The sequence below is a fragment of the Meleagris gallopavo genome, chromosome 2, assembly GCF_000146605.3.
Source record: "Meleagris gallopavo isolate NT-WF06-2002-E0010 breed Aviagen turkey brand Nicholas breeding stock chromosome 2, Turkey_5.1, whole genome shotgun sequence".
Taxonomy (NCBI): domain Eukaryota; kingdom Metazoa; phylum Chordata; class Aves; order Galliformes; family Phasianidae; genus Meleagris; species Meleagris gallopavo.
In genome coordinates this window covers 52133511-52150454 of record NC_015012.2, presented here as the reverse complement: position 1 = coordinate 52150454, position 16944 = coordinate 52133511, and the positions used below count along the sequence as shown (strand labels likewise).

General features: G+C 41.3%; 1 protein-coding gene across 2 annotated transcripts in view; it reads right to left on the bottom strand.

Annotated features, from left to right (window-relative positions):
* Positions 1-9862, bottom strand: part of HIVEP2 (HIVEP zinc finger 2) — a 95432-nt gene extending 85570 nt beyond the window's left edge. For both annotated transcript variants that reach the window (XM_010707262.3, XM_010707266.3), the window contains exon 1: positions 9732-9862. The gene's annotated coding sequence lies outside the window, so the exon portion shown is untranslated. The remainder of the gene's footprint in view (positions 1-9731) is intronic.
* Between the last annotated feature and the right edge of the window lie 7082 nt (positions 9863-16944).

Sequence of the window (16944 nt, the reverse complement as noted above, 5' to 3'; positions counted from 1 at the left end):
ACAGGGGAGGCTTAGGTTAGATATTAGGAGGAAGTTTTTCACTCAGAGGTTGGTGACACTCTGGAACAGGTTGCCCAAGGAGATTGTTGATGCCCCATCCCTGGAGGCATTCAAGGCCAGGCTGGATGTGGCTCTGGGCAGCCTGGTCTAATGGTTGGCAACCCTGCACATAGCAGGGGGTTGAAACTCGATGATCATTGTGGTCCTTTTCAGCCCTGGCCATTCTACAATTCTATGGTTACCCTACAGCAACCGCTTTGCACAATTATTCACAGAATCACTGAATTAACTGATCTCTGCTACAACACAGCAGTTTAAAACAAAACAAAACAAAAAATCATTCAATTTCAATGTATTTTCAAAGAATATTTCTTGTTCTGTTGATTACCCTCTCCCTGTATGTGGCTCACTTTTTGCATCAGTTGTGCAGCTTCTTGTACAGAATCATCTACTCACCTTTTTTAATTTAGGGACAAGTCCTATTCTCTCTTCTTGTTGACCTGAATCTATTCTCCAAAGAAAGAATTAGGACTGTGATCATCCCCCACTTTGATTTCCACCATAGATGCATCAGCTTCACCAGTCAAACTCAAGATACTTCCTTCTCCAATGATTTACTCTTATCAGTACACACAAAACCAGTTTTTAATGTTTAACATTTACTGCACCATACTGCAGGCATCTTCATAACCACAGAAAAAAAGGAAATGAGGAGAATTCCCACACTGTGCTGAGATACTGACCCATTGTAAGATCCCACAACCAATGTTAGGGAGTGACTTCAGCACCTAACAGCATTATAAACATTAGTAAATTTCCATGGGCAATCACAAATATCTCAATTACCTTAGGACTGTCTCAGCTAGCAAAAGGACTGCCTGACCTACCTCGCAGTCAATGACTTCCTAAGTGCCAACCATCTTAAAAAACCTACGCAGAGAAAGCTGCCTCAGGCTTCAGCTGCTGTTCCTCAGGCTTCCAGAGAATGTGGATTTTCTTGCAAAGCTTGGTAGCAAGTATGTGACACTTCTGACGTAAAAACAGCAATATTTAAAGAAAAGGCCAACAACCTTTGTTGGGCTGCCTCACTGAGAAATAATAAAGGAAACATATTCCTTTCTGCATACAATTTACCTTAACGTGCAAGTGCTCCCCAGTATTCCACTGCTCTCAAAACTCTGACTGCCATTTGCCCAGCTGACCCAGGAAAGCAAAAGAGAAATGATGGTGGTTGCAGGAAGGAAGGGGGGTTCAGCATATATGCCAGCCACGTTTTGTGCACGAGGCCATGGCGTGCCCTGAAACCTGCCCTACCACGGAGAGAAGAAAGAGGAGGAAAGAGCACATGGACAGAAAGAGTTTTAGCCTCCTAGTACAGTCAGCTCCCTGAACTTCATCCCTCCTCTTGTTCCCCAGTTTCTAAAAATAATCTAAACAAAGACAAGAACTGCAAAGGCAGGGAGCCTTGAAAGAGCTGCAGTTCAAAAATAAAGATAGCAGGGGAATTGAATAAAAAGACATGTTCTTTTTGGAAAAGAACAGTGACATCTTTCAGTTCGGTGGCACATCAGCATGGATGTATCAGGTCAGTATCAGGATGTCGGACCAGGGCTGGTGCAGGAGGTAGAGCAGGGGTGCATCGGTGGGGTCAGAGTTCTGCAGCCCCCTTGAGGTCTCTGTTGGTGTGATGCTGCCTTGGCCCCACCCAATGGCTTCTGTCAATTTGTATGCCTGCTATCAGGAGACGCTTGACATTTTCCCATAAAAGTGCCTTAATGTGAGAAACATCTAATGACTAAGAAGAGAGTCAGCAGTGAACACTTGCACCCAAAGAACTCAGTTCCTCCCACATTACAGCAACCTCCTGGAAAACTGATTGCAAACAAATCAACAAACAACTAGTGTGCCTATAAAAAAATAATTGTTTTGATGCTGGAAAAGACTCACAAAGCCTGCAAAAAACACCAGTCGTTAAATCTGATTTCTAACTGTTGGACTGATGGCAAAGGTGAGGGAAAAGGAAAGAGTTCCTCCTGTCACACAGCTCTGGTTGCCTGATCACAGGGCATCCCTGCAAAGGGTGGCTTTTGTCTAACAGCTGAGAAGTAAACTCAGCTGCTGACTGGTTGAGAGATTCTGTTTTTCAAGAACATCAACAATCGTACTTAAACCTTGAACTGGCTTTGATTTCAGCTGACTCATCATTGTGTGACAGCACCCAAAGTCCACATTCTATTTTTTGATCCTGTTTTTCAGCACCGATCAAAATAAGCAAGTATTAGCAAGTAAGTTATAATAGAAAATACCATTAAGGTACCCACGTAAGCTCAGATCTCCATTTGTTTCCCATAAATACATCCATCTTTACCATAAGTACTACTGCACACTGCAGAATATTTCAAGCACCACTGTCCAGTGATTGCCATTTCCTCTCATGGCAGAAGCAGCCTATGATTAGGAAACAGAAAGCAGAAACGGCAGAAATTATTTGGAGTTTTGGGTAGGTTTTAAATCTCGTAATGTTTCATCTTTTTCTTCTCTTTCATGCTTAAGTAATGATTTTCAAATGGCATAGCTAATGGCGATGACTGCTCCACAGCAATCTTCTTCAGCCTTCTACCACCGCAAGCTGAGAAGACTTCCCCTGGCATATGATGGCAGTGAGCAGGCCAGCCCAAACCTCCTTAAGAGAAGCTTTAAAGCAGCTGATGGAGAGGCATTTTTTGAGCAGAGTGGGAAGGAGGCAGCTTCACACAGCCTTAGCTGCTTTTCCCAGAGGAGCAAAGATTGAGAAGGAAAAACACCACAAGCCTCTCATCTTCTTCAGCTTGCCACAAAAGAGAGATGTGTTTTTCAGTAGGATCTGGTGAGTCTGACACTGAACTTAGCTCAAGTGACATGAAAAGTTAATGGTTAGGAACAAAGTAGGTGGAGAGGAGGAGGAGGAGGAAAGAAGACATTTGTTATTTGAAGTAGACTTCATTCAAAAGCCACTTTTCACAGCCAGAACTAAAATTTCCATTCAGCTGTTTATTTCTGGTAGCCTAGATAGTTTGCACAAGTGAAAAAAGAGGGATATAGACAGCAACCTTGTATATGCCTGCTTAACAGCAGCTCAAGTAAATGAAAAGACAACCAGACACATCTTTCTGGCCACCAGCCTTTGAAGGCAGGATAAGCAGTTTTTCTGCTTGGCGGCAGGTGCTCCACTACCCTGCTCTCCAAGGAGGGAGGTGGTAGCAGTCCAAGCCCTGCAGAGACAGAAAGAAGCAAACATTGCAGATGGAGTGATATGCCTTCAGCTCCAGCCATGGGACCTGCAGCAGTCTCCCCACGTGGCCCTGCTGCTCCCAACCAGCCCAAAGCTTCCTCGAATGAAAGAATGGCACAGCCCCTTTCTGCTACAGACTTAGCAATCACTGCTTAAAATGGCTAGGTCAATACATCAAATCAATCCATACATTTTATATATATATTTTCTGTTTGCATCAGTTTGAATCCTCCTTCTTTGCAACTCTGATATCCTTTCCCACTTCACATATTGTAATTCTCTTAGTCCTTTTAGTCTGTGTTTCATCTGAAAATGACTTTTTTCTCAGGCACAGCAAAGCATTCTCTCCTTCCTCCCCTATGTTCTTCCCAGCCCCCTGTTGTTTTCCCCTGGCCCTTTCGCCTTTGCTGTTTCCTCACTCATCTCTCTTCCTGCCCTTGATTTCCCTCCTCCCTTTTTTCTTTCTTCGAAGTTTCTCTTTCCATCCTTCCTGCCCACTGACTGAGGTGCTTCCCAAAGCATCTGGCCTGCCCAGAGACTGTGCCAAGTTGGACACTGACACACAGATGTCCACAGCACTGTCTGCTAGAATGAACGCTGCTCTTCATTTGGGCTTCCATGTCATTTGAGAAGCATGCATTAATTGTACAGCCATGCATACAATGAGCTACACCTGTTTGGTTTTGTTTTTTTTTTTAAAGCAAGAACTACAAGGACAAGCAACACCAGCACGTGGCTGGGGCTCCCAGCACTGAGCTCTCCTAGAAGCTGCTGTGTACATGCAACACCTCCTTGCTCTGTGGTTTTGCCGCCCAAGGGTGGAAATCAGCCCTCTGTAGAGTGCCAGCGCAGTGCCACTTAATCATTTCATTCCTCCTTACATCCTCAGAAAGGATTTACTTGGGTTGTGCTGCACTCCTGAAGGCAAGCCTCCCCCTTCAATGAAAGAAAGTCTTGTTTTTTAATAAAAAATTTTCCTGTTGTGAGACAAAAAAAAAAAAGAAAAAGAGATACAGATAGAGATAACAGAGAGATGAATTTATTCCTCCTGGCACAGCAACAGGAAACAGCCAACCAGCCTCCACTGCAGCACTGTGCTCTCTCTGCAGTCACACAGAGAAATCTCGATGAAATCTACAGGCCAGAACCACCGATAATTCTGACTGCTTTGCCTGTTTCAGCAATGCAAAACAGCTGTAAAACCAGTTCAACTCGCCCATTTCTGTCAGCCTTCCCATGCCAGTTTGGCCCTGCTGCTCGCCTGGGTTCTTCCCTTGCCCCTCACCCACTTGCTCTAAAGGGAGACTCAGGCTCTGTCCAGGTGTATTACTGGGGATAGGCTGCAAATCCAAGTGACTGGCAGAAACAAAATACTCTGTTACCTTGTACTTGTATATTTCTTTGGATGCCAGGAAACAGAGCTCAGTCATGTTTCCTGCTCCTCAGACTGGAGAAACTGGATGGGGATGTAAGAAAAGGCAGAAAGAGGGCTGATCAAAAAGAACAAGGAAAATAATGATAAAAAACCCCAAATACTGCTTCACTCTGGTCTACATCTTGGGGAAAAAAATAATTCCCCCTGCAACCAAGCCCTCCTCTCCAGGGATACACAACAGTACCAAAAATTAACAGCATTTTCTTGCAACTTTCAAGTGTTGCTGCACTTAACAGTCTCATGAAAAAAAAAAAAAATCACCAATTAACAATCGCTTCATTTGCTTTTTGTCTGAGAAAAAAAAAAAACACACATAGAAAGGACTGGAGACAACACGGGGAGTTGGATAATTTTCTATAAACAAAGCCTTCACTAAGTAAATGGGAGATATTCAGCATGTTTTATTCTTCCCATCTCAGTAACAGCCCCTAACTCTGAATGCATTAATACGTACACCTTAAGCACCATTGGGCTCCTCGTGTTGCCATGGAACTGAAATCTTTGCAGTTTAGATGGTGATGTACGCCAGGAAGCGTACTGTTCTTACACTTCCTATAACAGAAGCAAAAATCACTGCATAGCATTAACTCACTTAGCATTTAAGGCATTCAGTGTCTTTCTCATCTGCTCGTCTTCACACAGAGTTTGCTTTTTCTATCTCGCCACATGCAAATGAAACACATTTGAGATAGCTATTCTTGTCTTTATGAAGTCAATAGCTCACATGCTGAGCACATTGCAGAAGGTCCACAAGGCGATGGACTTTCCCCTCTTAATAAGAGGCTGTTTGCAGGCAAGCAGCAACTGAGACGAGAGCTGGAGAAAGTGAAATACATGTGGATAGAACACTGTGCTCAGTATCAAGGTAGCATTTTAGTAGATTTTGGTAACCTAGTTAACATATGTATTGCTACCACTCTTGACACTTATTCTGAATGTTCTCTTGCCCCCTGTGACTGCTTGTCCAGACAACCAAATTATAGCAGAAAGCTCCTGCAGCAGGCGCCAGCTCTTCCTACACCTTTGTTTCCTAATTTAGGTTGGGGGGCTTCCAGGGGTAAGCAAAGTGTTGGGTGCTTCTTTACAGAAAAAATAAGTCAGTACAACTCTGTGCTATCTAAGGATTCAGCCTACAAGGATTATCTTCAGCAGATCTGAGGGTTTTGCCAAAGCTTCTGAAAATGGCTGTATGCACATTACAAATACATCAATCTTCAAGTACGAAGCAAAAACAGGATAGGCAAATATCCAAGTTTCTTTTAAAAGGTTACCACAGTAAATAAATAAATAGCAATTTGTGTATATAAACATTGGATCAGTACCTGTAGAAACAGCTGGAAGCCAGTCCATGAGCTGAAGCCAGCCCGAGGCTTTTACCTCCAAAGTTAAATATTTGCATAGCATTAAGCTTAAAATTAAAGCATTTGCAGAAGAAACTTGCTGACTCGCACATAAGGAAGAAAAAGAGGGAATTTAGCTTCCCTACACATAGGGACAGATTCTTCGGATGCCTTCCCCATCACATTAATTCCTGGACAGCACAAGGAAGGACAGACTACCAGCCCGGGAATTCCCCCTTCACTTTCCGGAGGATTTGTGCACGCCTTGAACAGGAAGGCAGAAACCCAGGTAGCTGCTTTATGAAGAAGGCCTTTGTTTCTCATTCCTCATCCCTCGACCACCTGGTAAGGCTCCTTCCCAGTGAAGAAGGGCCCCATTCACCACACCTCCGCCCAGCAGTCCCCACATCCCTGTGCCATAAGCCACCTCTTTCTTGTCCACAGCTCCTGGGGCTGAGCTGGCCAGTCTGCAGCGAGTGCTTCCTCCTGCTTGCTACCCCCAGGGACGTGGGGCTGTGCCTAATCATAAGGAGGCTTTCTGAGGCAGGTTTAGCCCCCATGCCAGCACAAGGCACAAAAGCGCTGTTGTGTTGTCTGTAGTGCTCTCAGCAACTGCATGGAGAGGTTTCTCCAGCACCCTTGGGTCCCCTCCACTCCTCTCTACAGATAGAAGAAACATGCTGAGGAGTATTGCCAAAGCAGAGCTCCCTCCTTCCTTTTGCTGGCAATGAGTTTCTACCCATCCTACTGCTGCCGCCTTCACCTCTGGTTTAAGTTGGGCTCTCACCACCAGTTTCCTTGTTACAGGAAAATGTATATTGTGCAATGATGAAAGGCCGGTGCAATGTCAAGAGCATTAAAAAGACTCTGGGGACTGATTAGGGTCAAAAGGGAAAGGATTTATGATGGTTAATAAAGTTAAATCTCTCAGAGTTCTGCTTATCCTTTCCAATTTCAGGTAACCGGATCTTATAAGAAAAGTTATTAAAATGTTGGAAGTTATTACTGTCCCCTTTGAAAGAATTCCCTGATAGGGAAACCTGTGCTCTGCCCACAGGCACCTGGCCAGAAATGAGCCCAGCTCACCCACACAGCTGAGCTGACACCGAAGAGGAGAGAAACTGGGAGTTTTTTCCCCACTGGCACCACACCAGCATATGGAGAGCCACTAGCCAAGAGTGTGGCTCTTGCCCAGCAATGCCAGCTTGGCTCCTCACACATACCTTCCACTGGATGATTCAATAGAGTGCACTACACATTACTACTGAGACTTGTTTTAGAACACTTTGTAACCTGTTATGCCCCAAATCAACATGATTTTACAGGATGCTAATGATTTTCCTCATTGAGATAATGACTCAGAGAGAGCAAAGGGAAGAGGAAGGGGGGATTATTTAAAATACTAGGAAGTGTGTATCAATATCTAAATTACATACACTTCACTGCATCATATGTTTTCATTTTCTTACCACTCAATCATCATAAATGTGCAACATATGTCCTTTCCATTTTCTCACTCTTTTACTACATCGCATCCAATTTAATTTCCTGTGAAGGCCTGTAATCTTTTACAATGTACCTGTCTAGGAAGGTCTCTGCAATAAGCAGAGTTCAGTCCCTTGGAAGTCCTATCTTTTATGGGCTGTGCTCCTGAAGATTAGTTTCCTGTTGCAATGCTGTACGAGAACTAGCCAAAGATGAAAACCAAAACACAGAAAGGAAAAACAAACAAAAAAAACCATTCCTACATTCAACGAAGGAAATTTCATTTTGATTTGGGTAGAGGTAATTACCTCATATAATAAGTTCTCTCGAGGTGCTAGACATAGCACCCCTTGTTCTCAGCTCATCAGAAGCAGAGCAGCAAGGTGTCTGCTTCCTCTCTGTCCTCATCAAACACACAGATCTGCAAGCAGTCACCACTTCGGCAAACAGACCTCCCCATCAGCCTTCCCCTCAGAGAGCCCTTCTCCCAGTGATATGCCACCTTTCACCTAAAAAAACATGAAAATGTCAACCAAAACACATCCATTCTACTTTGGAAAAGGTACCTGTGGCAACAGGAAGCTAGCCTAGTTGACCTACCTGCTCCTCTCCAGACCTCTGCCCATACAGAATGCAGAACTCCATTTATTCAAACTAGTTTTACTTTACAAACACACCCACAAACACCAAATGACTCATTTACAAAAATATATATATCCACTGGCAATTTTTAGTACTAAAAAAAGAATAAACTCAGAAGGAATAAGAGCAATAGAAATCATTATTCCCGTATTCATCTTGAAAAGGTTCTTAGATATGGCTGATGCAGGAGATGTCAGACAAACATGAAGGAAAAAATCTGTAAACTATGGTGTTAATTGTACTCAGCATGCATGGGTGGCCATACACACACTAGCAGCCCTTTCAGTGTAAGCAGGATCAATGCTCTCTCACTTAATCTCCAGAATCTTCCCTTCGAGCAGAATCAGAGTGAGCCAGATCTGGTCGCTTCTTCATTAATTAGAACATTCAGAAATTCAGAAATTATCTGAGTCGTGAGTGGCTCTCCCAAAACACATCAAATTTTTTTAATGAAGCATGAATTTCCTCTCCCCACTCCCTGTAAGACTTCTGTATTACTTTCCAACTCTTACATCACTGACGTTAACATTAAATCAGCCACACATCCAACAAACATCTTCAAAATTATGTGTAAAAACGCAACACACTGAATCCAGATAAATGCTTTTGGAGCAAAAGGTCATTTCTCCTCATCCATTTAAAACCTTAAATCTGCACATGGACTTCCATGGATTGGAACCATAAATCAGAAGAAGCTCCATGCTAATAGTTATGTGACATGCTACAAACTAATCATGTAGCAATCATGTAGCAATTCTCATGAAACCCGTTTGCTTGTGGTTTTACAGTACCTGAATCAGAAGAGTAAGAAAGACAGACATGCCAGGTAGCAGTGACTTTAAATGTTTTGCATTGTAGGCTAGAAATTAAGCAAATCTCCTTTCAAAAGATGAGAGTCTTAGTCTTTACTTCCTTTTACAGGGTAAGGAAAAAAAAATTCACCATATGGATTTAATTCCTATAGAAATCTTATTTAAAGACTGTATAGTGTAAAGCTAAACAGCAAGGGAATAACTGCCATCATCTGGCTGAATTTGGTAAAATTGAGTTAATTTGCACTTCGTTAGGGAGTCAATGTGTGTGAAATTAATCTAATTTAGATTGATCAGAAACTGAAAATGGAATGAAGCAGAAAAGCAATTAAAGACTTTTCCTAAACACAAAAATAGTGGTGTTTTAAATGCAGCAATACAGTTAAGGTACAGAATCCTTCATGCCAATACCACCACCACTTCCTGCTCAAGGAAGAGAATAGCAGGCTGCATATCTGCATATCATCATTATAACACTATAACTCCATCCAAAAAGAACATCAATAGAAGGTTTCTAACAACATCTGTAAATGAATGCATTCTCAAGATCGTACTTGCTGTTAAAACAGTTCAGCATTCTGCATACGGACCAGACCTAGCAGATAAACATCTGCTGGAATGGCTCACTGTAATTTATTATACATGTGGCTTAACATTTACTTCAATGGCTTTTAGCACCTTCGTGTTATTGTTACTGTGCTGCTCTAACTAGCAGTGGTTAATGTAAGATGCAGAAGTTCACATACCATATATTTATGAATAACTGGTTTCCAGAGATGTGGCAGTGATAACATTGTCATCGTACGATTCAGGGTAGCTTGCTCTGGGTCACATATCAGGAGAGGGTCCCACCTGAAAACATAACAAATCCAGATATTGTTCATCGTACTCAGAGGTTTACTTCAAGCTTTACTAACACGTGTGTGCTCTGATATAGAGTTAACAGCATCCATGCTCTTCCCAGGCTCACAGAAGTCATTCTTCTACTCACAATGGCAAGGAAAATATTCCTGCTGTTTCCAAACTGTTCTGGCCACTGCTCCAGGTCAGATTTCAGGCACTCTATCAAGGCAATCAAGGCACTGACAACAAATTTTCATTGTCAATGCATAAGGTGCAACTGTTTGGTGGACAGATTTTCCATTTTCCATTTGTCAGGTCTTCAACAAGCAGGTAATACCTTTCACCTGCTTGTGTGCATTAGCAGCTTGGCTCAAACTTTTTTACTTCTTTTTCTAATTGAAAATCTCCAGCTTAAAAGGTGCAGCATTGGAGCTCCTGCATGAACTATTTTCTTGACATTAAAGGATCTGAAAAAGAATTGCTTTCCTATTGGTAACTACAGTCATATTATTTATAATAATTTAATTATGTAAAAATCACTTGATAGGTGGGCCTGTTGTTCAATATTTTGATAAATGCACATATGGAAAATGAGATTGTACTGGCAGCATTGTTTCCTATGAAAAGATATATGGCAGAAAACAAACCAACTTTCCACTTTAAAGAGCTAGAAAAGCTTTTTTCTACTAAAACTAATGGCAAAACCATAACTAATGGAAACAAATAGGCTCAAGAAACCTTAAAGTCTACAGCACTAAATAAATGAAAAATTTCTTGGACCATGTATCTCCTTAAGTGAGATTAAGCTAGAATTAAGAAACTCAATTTTAAATTTTATTGACTAGCCCTAAAGTGCACAAGGATATATGTAAAGTTATAAAACCAATTTTGATATATAAGGCAGATTAACTGGGTTCCCTTCATTTTGGAAGTGTGAATAAAATGATTTACAGGATACCCAAAAATACAGCCAGGAACACTCATATAGACAACCACAGTGGTCTGAAGTCCCATCAGAGATAAAATTGGAGTTCTATCTTTTTAAACCAAGCGTCCCCAGCCAGAAACCAATGTTCCTTCTGCTCTGCAAGCTGCATCTCATTCTAGGATAGGAGGTTTTCAGAAGGGAAGTCTGGTAAATAACAAAAAACTTTAAAGAAATGATGTTGTTAGATTTTACCCACAGTTTACATTTTTTAAATTACTCTAATGCTTCTCTGACTCTTCATACCTCCCAAAGTGGCTTGGCTCTTGCATTTATTACGCTTCATTGGCCAGCCACAACATCACACAGCACTCCAGCACCAAATACTTCTGCATTTTCTGCCAACTAAGCAAGTCAGTGTCTCCTACACTCTGCATCTGGTATTTAATAACAAACTTAAGGTCGGAAGAGCAAACTCCATGGTCAAAAACAACAACAAAAATATATATACTTGCAAAGGATATACTTCCAATGGCACAATGGTAATACGTCATACTGCATGTTTGCCTGCTCAGAAGCAGTCTAAATACAAGTTGGCAAACAGAAGCAGCCATGAGTAGAGAAACTATATTTAGGTTGACTCATAGGTGCTCCAAAAGCCCCCAATCCAGGCTGTCTGCAGCAATGGGTCTACGTGAATTCAGCTGGGGGCTGCTGAAAACAGTGCAATCACTGGCTGAAGGACAGCAGGTGAAGAATATACATCCTGGCAAGGACAGATGGGAACATAGTTTGAACAGCACTGATTGCCTGTGAGCTCTTCCATTACAGACAAACACACCCAGCACAACAGCACTTCTGCCCTAACCAATATGGGCTTCAGAACAAGTCTGCCTGGGGAATTCTGCTAGAAAGCATCACCAGTCTGTTATTAGTAAAAACTACTATGAATATTAGTGCTCGAATTTTAGTATATAAGTATAAAAGAATTAGAAAGCATTATATGAGTTTGGTGGACAGTTTTAAAAGTACACTTAAAACTTTTAAGGAGTAGATAACCACCAACTCTTCACATTCAGATCTTTATAAAGGAGATTCCTTAAAACAGGCAATTTTCAGTGTTAGAATCCTTCTATTGACCCACTTAAATTTTGCTTCCCAATTCTATTTCACGTGCACTGCAGCTTGAAAAAACAAACAAACAAACAAACAAACAAAACTTCCCTCCCAAAGAAATGATCTGTAGCACCTTTACTATAAAAGGATGCTGCTAAAAATGGCTAGCTGTCTTCAATAGGAAAATACAGCATCACACAATTCATTCTTTTGGAGATTCATTTAGAGTAATTTAATCAGTCTTTCCCTAATCATTGCACCTAATCACTTAACTTACATCACCTCATTTACCTTTTAAAAAACTACCAGAATTTTCCAGGTGAATAATTTATTTAGACATTTTGTTGTTGTTGTTGTCTGTTAACTGTACTCTTGGAAAATGAATGTTATGAAACAAAAGCCCTCAATCACCACATGAATAGAAAAGAATGATCATAGTGTAGCTACACCTTGAACACAAATAAATCATAACACAAGGAACCAAATGAAATGCATGTCTAATGAATTAGTTCAAAACTAAGGTTTTCCCACGACAGATTGGTAGCATTCAAAAGCTGTGTTTTCCCGTCCTGCATAGAATAAGTTTGGGGTCCTCTGTTTAATTGTCTCTGGACACTTTTGCTGAGATTCCTTTACAGATTCTTACTCCTCTTATTCGGCAAGGTCAAGGCCACGGTCTAGATTTTGAAGTCCACAAGGCGCATACCACATCCAAGACATATCACCTTTTTCTCACAGTTGAGATGGAGGGATCCTGGGGACCACACAGGAGAATGCCAGAATTCTTCAAAATAAAAACCTCTTCTTCTAGAGCAGGAAGCACTAGGGAGCAGCTGTTAAGATGAGACTGAACTACTTATGAATGTGACAATTTTCAGGATCTTTCACAAAATTTTTTTGAGTAGAGACTTCCCAGTGTCTTTCCTTTGATAAGACTAGAATACCAAAGTTCTGAAAATACACTTTAACAGAAATTGCAAGTCCTAGAAGAACCTCTTTAAAGCAAAGGCAAAGCATTTCCAGGTGAATTAGAAGCCTAGAAGTCTTTGTGAAATCTGAAAATGTAAATTATATAAGATATATTTAAGTACATGACTCTGATGATGGAAATAACTGGTGAAGACAGCAATACTCTGGAGAGCCAGCCCTTAAAATCTTGGTAGGGGATGGATTGGGAACTAAAGACACAAATCAATACCGTTTCTACATAAAGAGAGAATTGTAAGGAAATACACATAGTTCTTGTCCAAACTGTATATTTACTAGGCTAGACAGTAATCCCCAGTGCCATCAATTAAGACCTTCATTTTCATGCATAGTATGTTCGTATTTTAATGAAATGCAAACATTAAGCACAGTTAGAAAAATTAATAGGAGCTGAAATGTATTTTTTTGCTGTCAGCTCACTCTCACATTAGCATGCAATTGCTTCTAAAAACTGAGTCTATTGGTCAGAAAACAATTCTAAAATTATATTTACACATAATGAACTACAGATTGGTTACTCTTTCATCCCAAAGTACTATTTTCTTATAATAAAGTATAACACTGATGAAGAAAATATGTAATCTTTTGCACCATAAATGTTCACATTAACATGCACCGCATATTCACGCCAATAAAGATGAAGATAACTTACAGACATGGGTGTTTAGAATATGCCTATAAAGCATTGCTGTGCTTTTGAACTTAGCAAGGTTTCAGCAATTCTTTCTTCACTTCCAATAAATACTGTTTGCTGACTTGAAAAATGAATGAGAACTCATAAATTGGACAAAATAGCTAAACCAACATTTAGATTAGCTAGGTTAGGTTGGCTAGATACAGGCATCAAACTGTTTACTACAACCAGGTCTAAGTAGTAAGCTTCACAAATTCTCCAGATATATGTGTTTTATTATAAATTCTTGAAAAAAACCTATAGCTTCTAATTACAAAAGAAGTACATACCTATGAATAGCCTTTCAGAAAAATATATATTTTAAAATGAAAATTTAAAAGTAACTAATGATCTGTTAACACATTATCTTGCTTGAAGAAATAAACCTTTCTTCTCCTTTCCTCACAAGAAATGGAACGAATTGAGAAAGGAATTACAGTCCCAAGTCTTACTTTCCTGGCATCTACCAGGAAAACACCTATCTTAGTTCTCATGTGACATCCAAAGGTACATTGCAGAGACCACAGCATGTGTGTACTTTATTGGGCAACAGAAAACGTGGATGACTCAGTTGCCTGTAAAATACACTAGACTGACACCGACACTCACTGAAGGTCTCTTCTCTGTGCAGAACAAGTGCAGTGAAGCAGCAATGCAAGCTGCTTCTTGAGCAGTGTTTCCAAACACTCCTTGGTTACATCCTGGAATGGAGAGGAGCAGCAGTTTCTCAGTAACCAAGAGTTACACGGCTGAGAACAGCAATTCAGCTCTCCACTTGTGATGTCCTAACGCTAATAAACAATCAGTAAGGAGGGGGAACAAGGAGAGCAGGAAAATGCAGCTACAAATAAAAGATACACTGTACCAGAAATCTCCATTGAAGTGTACATGTACCCTCCACCAGACAGCATCAAGGGGTACAAAATGAGATCTGACATGCTGTCCTGTGCAAAGCTGAGCAAAGGGAGAAGTAAGAAAAATACTGCATGAAAACCCACAGACAAGCAGTACTTTTTCCTTGGACCTTCTTTAATAACTCATGCAGACGGCATTTAGAATCAAAAAAATATCCACCAGATTGTCTCTGGCATGATATACTCGATCAGCACTATCCAATTAAGTGCTTTGTTCTCTTTCTCATTATGACTTGCTTTGACCTTTCACTTTTTTTCACTAATTCCTTTTTGAAATTCTGTGCCTCACTTTCATGAACGTTAGCGATCACAAGATACATTGAGAATGACAGGCAGTGACCATTCCTGGAGGCTGCTGCACTCAGGCTGCGATGCAGCGATCATCCGGAGGCTGGGACACCAGCACGGAACAAGAAGGTCACCCACATCCCTGTCCTTGCAGAGATCAGCGCTTCCTGAAAACAGCCTCATAAATCAAAATCTAACATATAAGCATTTCACAAGAATTCCTATATCTCTTCCAGCAACAGACATGAAATGTTCATGTCTGAGAACAAATGTCATTAAAAGGACATGTTAGACATGACAGCATGTGTTGGGGCTGTGAAAGTAGGAGGAAACACCCAGCCCCCTTACAACACGAGGACCAGTGAAAGACACAAAGACAGACAGAGACAGTCTGAAGTGGCACAAAGAGATCTGATCACTAATCAGAGACAGAACTCCTCCAAGAGTCACAACCGTCTCTGCAGGCTCTGAGAGACAGAATTAAATTGGCTTAGTACTATGTTCAAAAGTGAATTTAATTAGCTGACATTAAGCAGGATAAGTTTGTGGTACCATGTTGCTCTAACAAGCCGTCTCCAGAAGGGTAAGTGGAAGGTAAAGTCGTATTTTTCAAGATGAGATCATAGACGTGCACCTACAGTGTAACAAAGCATCTGCTGAGAGCGGCTCAGAGCTCGTGATGGGCACATCACTCTGCACAGCAAAGGATGGTCTGTAATAAGAGGAGCCAGAAGCACCAATTCTGTGCATTTATTCTTACAGATGTGCGCTGCAGCTCTTTCTGATGTTGCTCCATCCATGAAGACAGCCTCAGCACAACATCTGCCAGCTCCTCCCAGCTAGACCTGTCCCTCATGTGCAGTGCAGCAGATGTCATTTCTTTCTGTCTGCACTCTTGGCTGGGCAGCCAGGGCTGTTTTCTGCTGGCACCCTGCTGTGCTCCACCCGGCATCAGCGGGGAGCCAGGGAGAAGATGGTGCAGGCGGAAGCTGTGGCTGCAATCTAGAGATAGAATGTGACAATTGGAGAGTCAGGATAAACCCAAATCAGGTGTTTCCCTGAGGAAGACTTGGAGGAAATGGAACAACACATTCCAAAGCAAAAGCTTCATGCATGTGAAACTTAGTAAGACTCCCCTTTGCATGCCTCCTTCTGTTTGATGATGAACTTAGGTCTGGTGAATAGTGTCTTGCTGTCAGTGCTAGAAATCCTGATGGAAATCCAGCTGATGTGCAAAGCAGGAACATGCTCATCCCAGGCTGTGACTGTGGACGCTACTACTTACATCACTCAGGTTCATGACCCAGCCCTGGAATTAACACCAAGCCAGACTACCAGGCAAGACAGAGAGGCTTTGCCCATCCCATTAGCAGCAATCCCTAGGCTGTTGCTGCTCCATTACATGCCACAACTGCATAGTAATGTAAGCTCTCAATTTAAGCCAGGAGGAGTGCTCTTCCTCACCAGATCCATATTTAGGTTGCACAAATCTGCATAGCCACAAACAGGTTTTAAGAGTAAATTCTGTGTTCTGCACACCTTTTCTTGGCACCCCATGCATCAGCCTGCTTTACTGGCTTCTTATGCTGACATACCCTCCTGCATACCCAGCCAACTCCCCTTCCATATCTGGACCAATAAATCTATTGTGTCCAACTCCATCCCTGTCCCGGCGTGATCTACCAGCAGAGGCAAAGCAGAGAGCAGCAGTTGGCAGGCAGGGATGAAATTAGGCAGGGGATAGAGACCCAGATTATACGAATCATTGAATCCCTCTGTTTGTTTTCTCATATAGAAAACAATAATGCTGCTTTTCAGATACACTGTGCCCCACAAAAAAAATATTACTTGTTACTTATATACAACACTTATTATTACATATACATAAGAATTGCTTTCAACTAAACCCAGCTACAAATGGAGGACATATGATTTCGTAGTATTAATTCTTAATTATTTCACTCTCTGCAGGAAACTCAAGTCCACAGCTGAGTTCAAATAAAGACACGAGATCTTTATGATATGAAAAGCAAAACAATGGCCTGACATGACCTAACTAAAGCACAGGATACTACCTCCCCAGGGCAGAAATCTCCATACTCCAAAACTTCCTTCCAAGTATTCTGAATACATTATTAGAAAAAGAAACATGAAATTCACTTTTGCAACGCAACAACATTTTTAAAAATAGCAGCATCTAACATTATTCCATA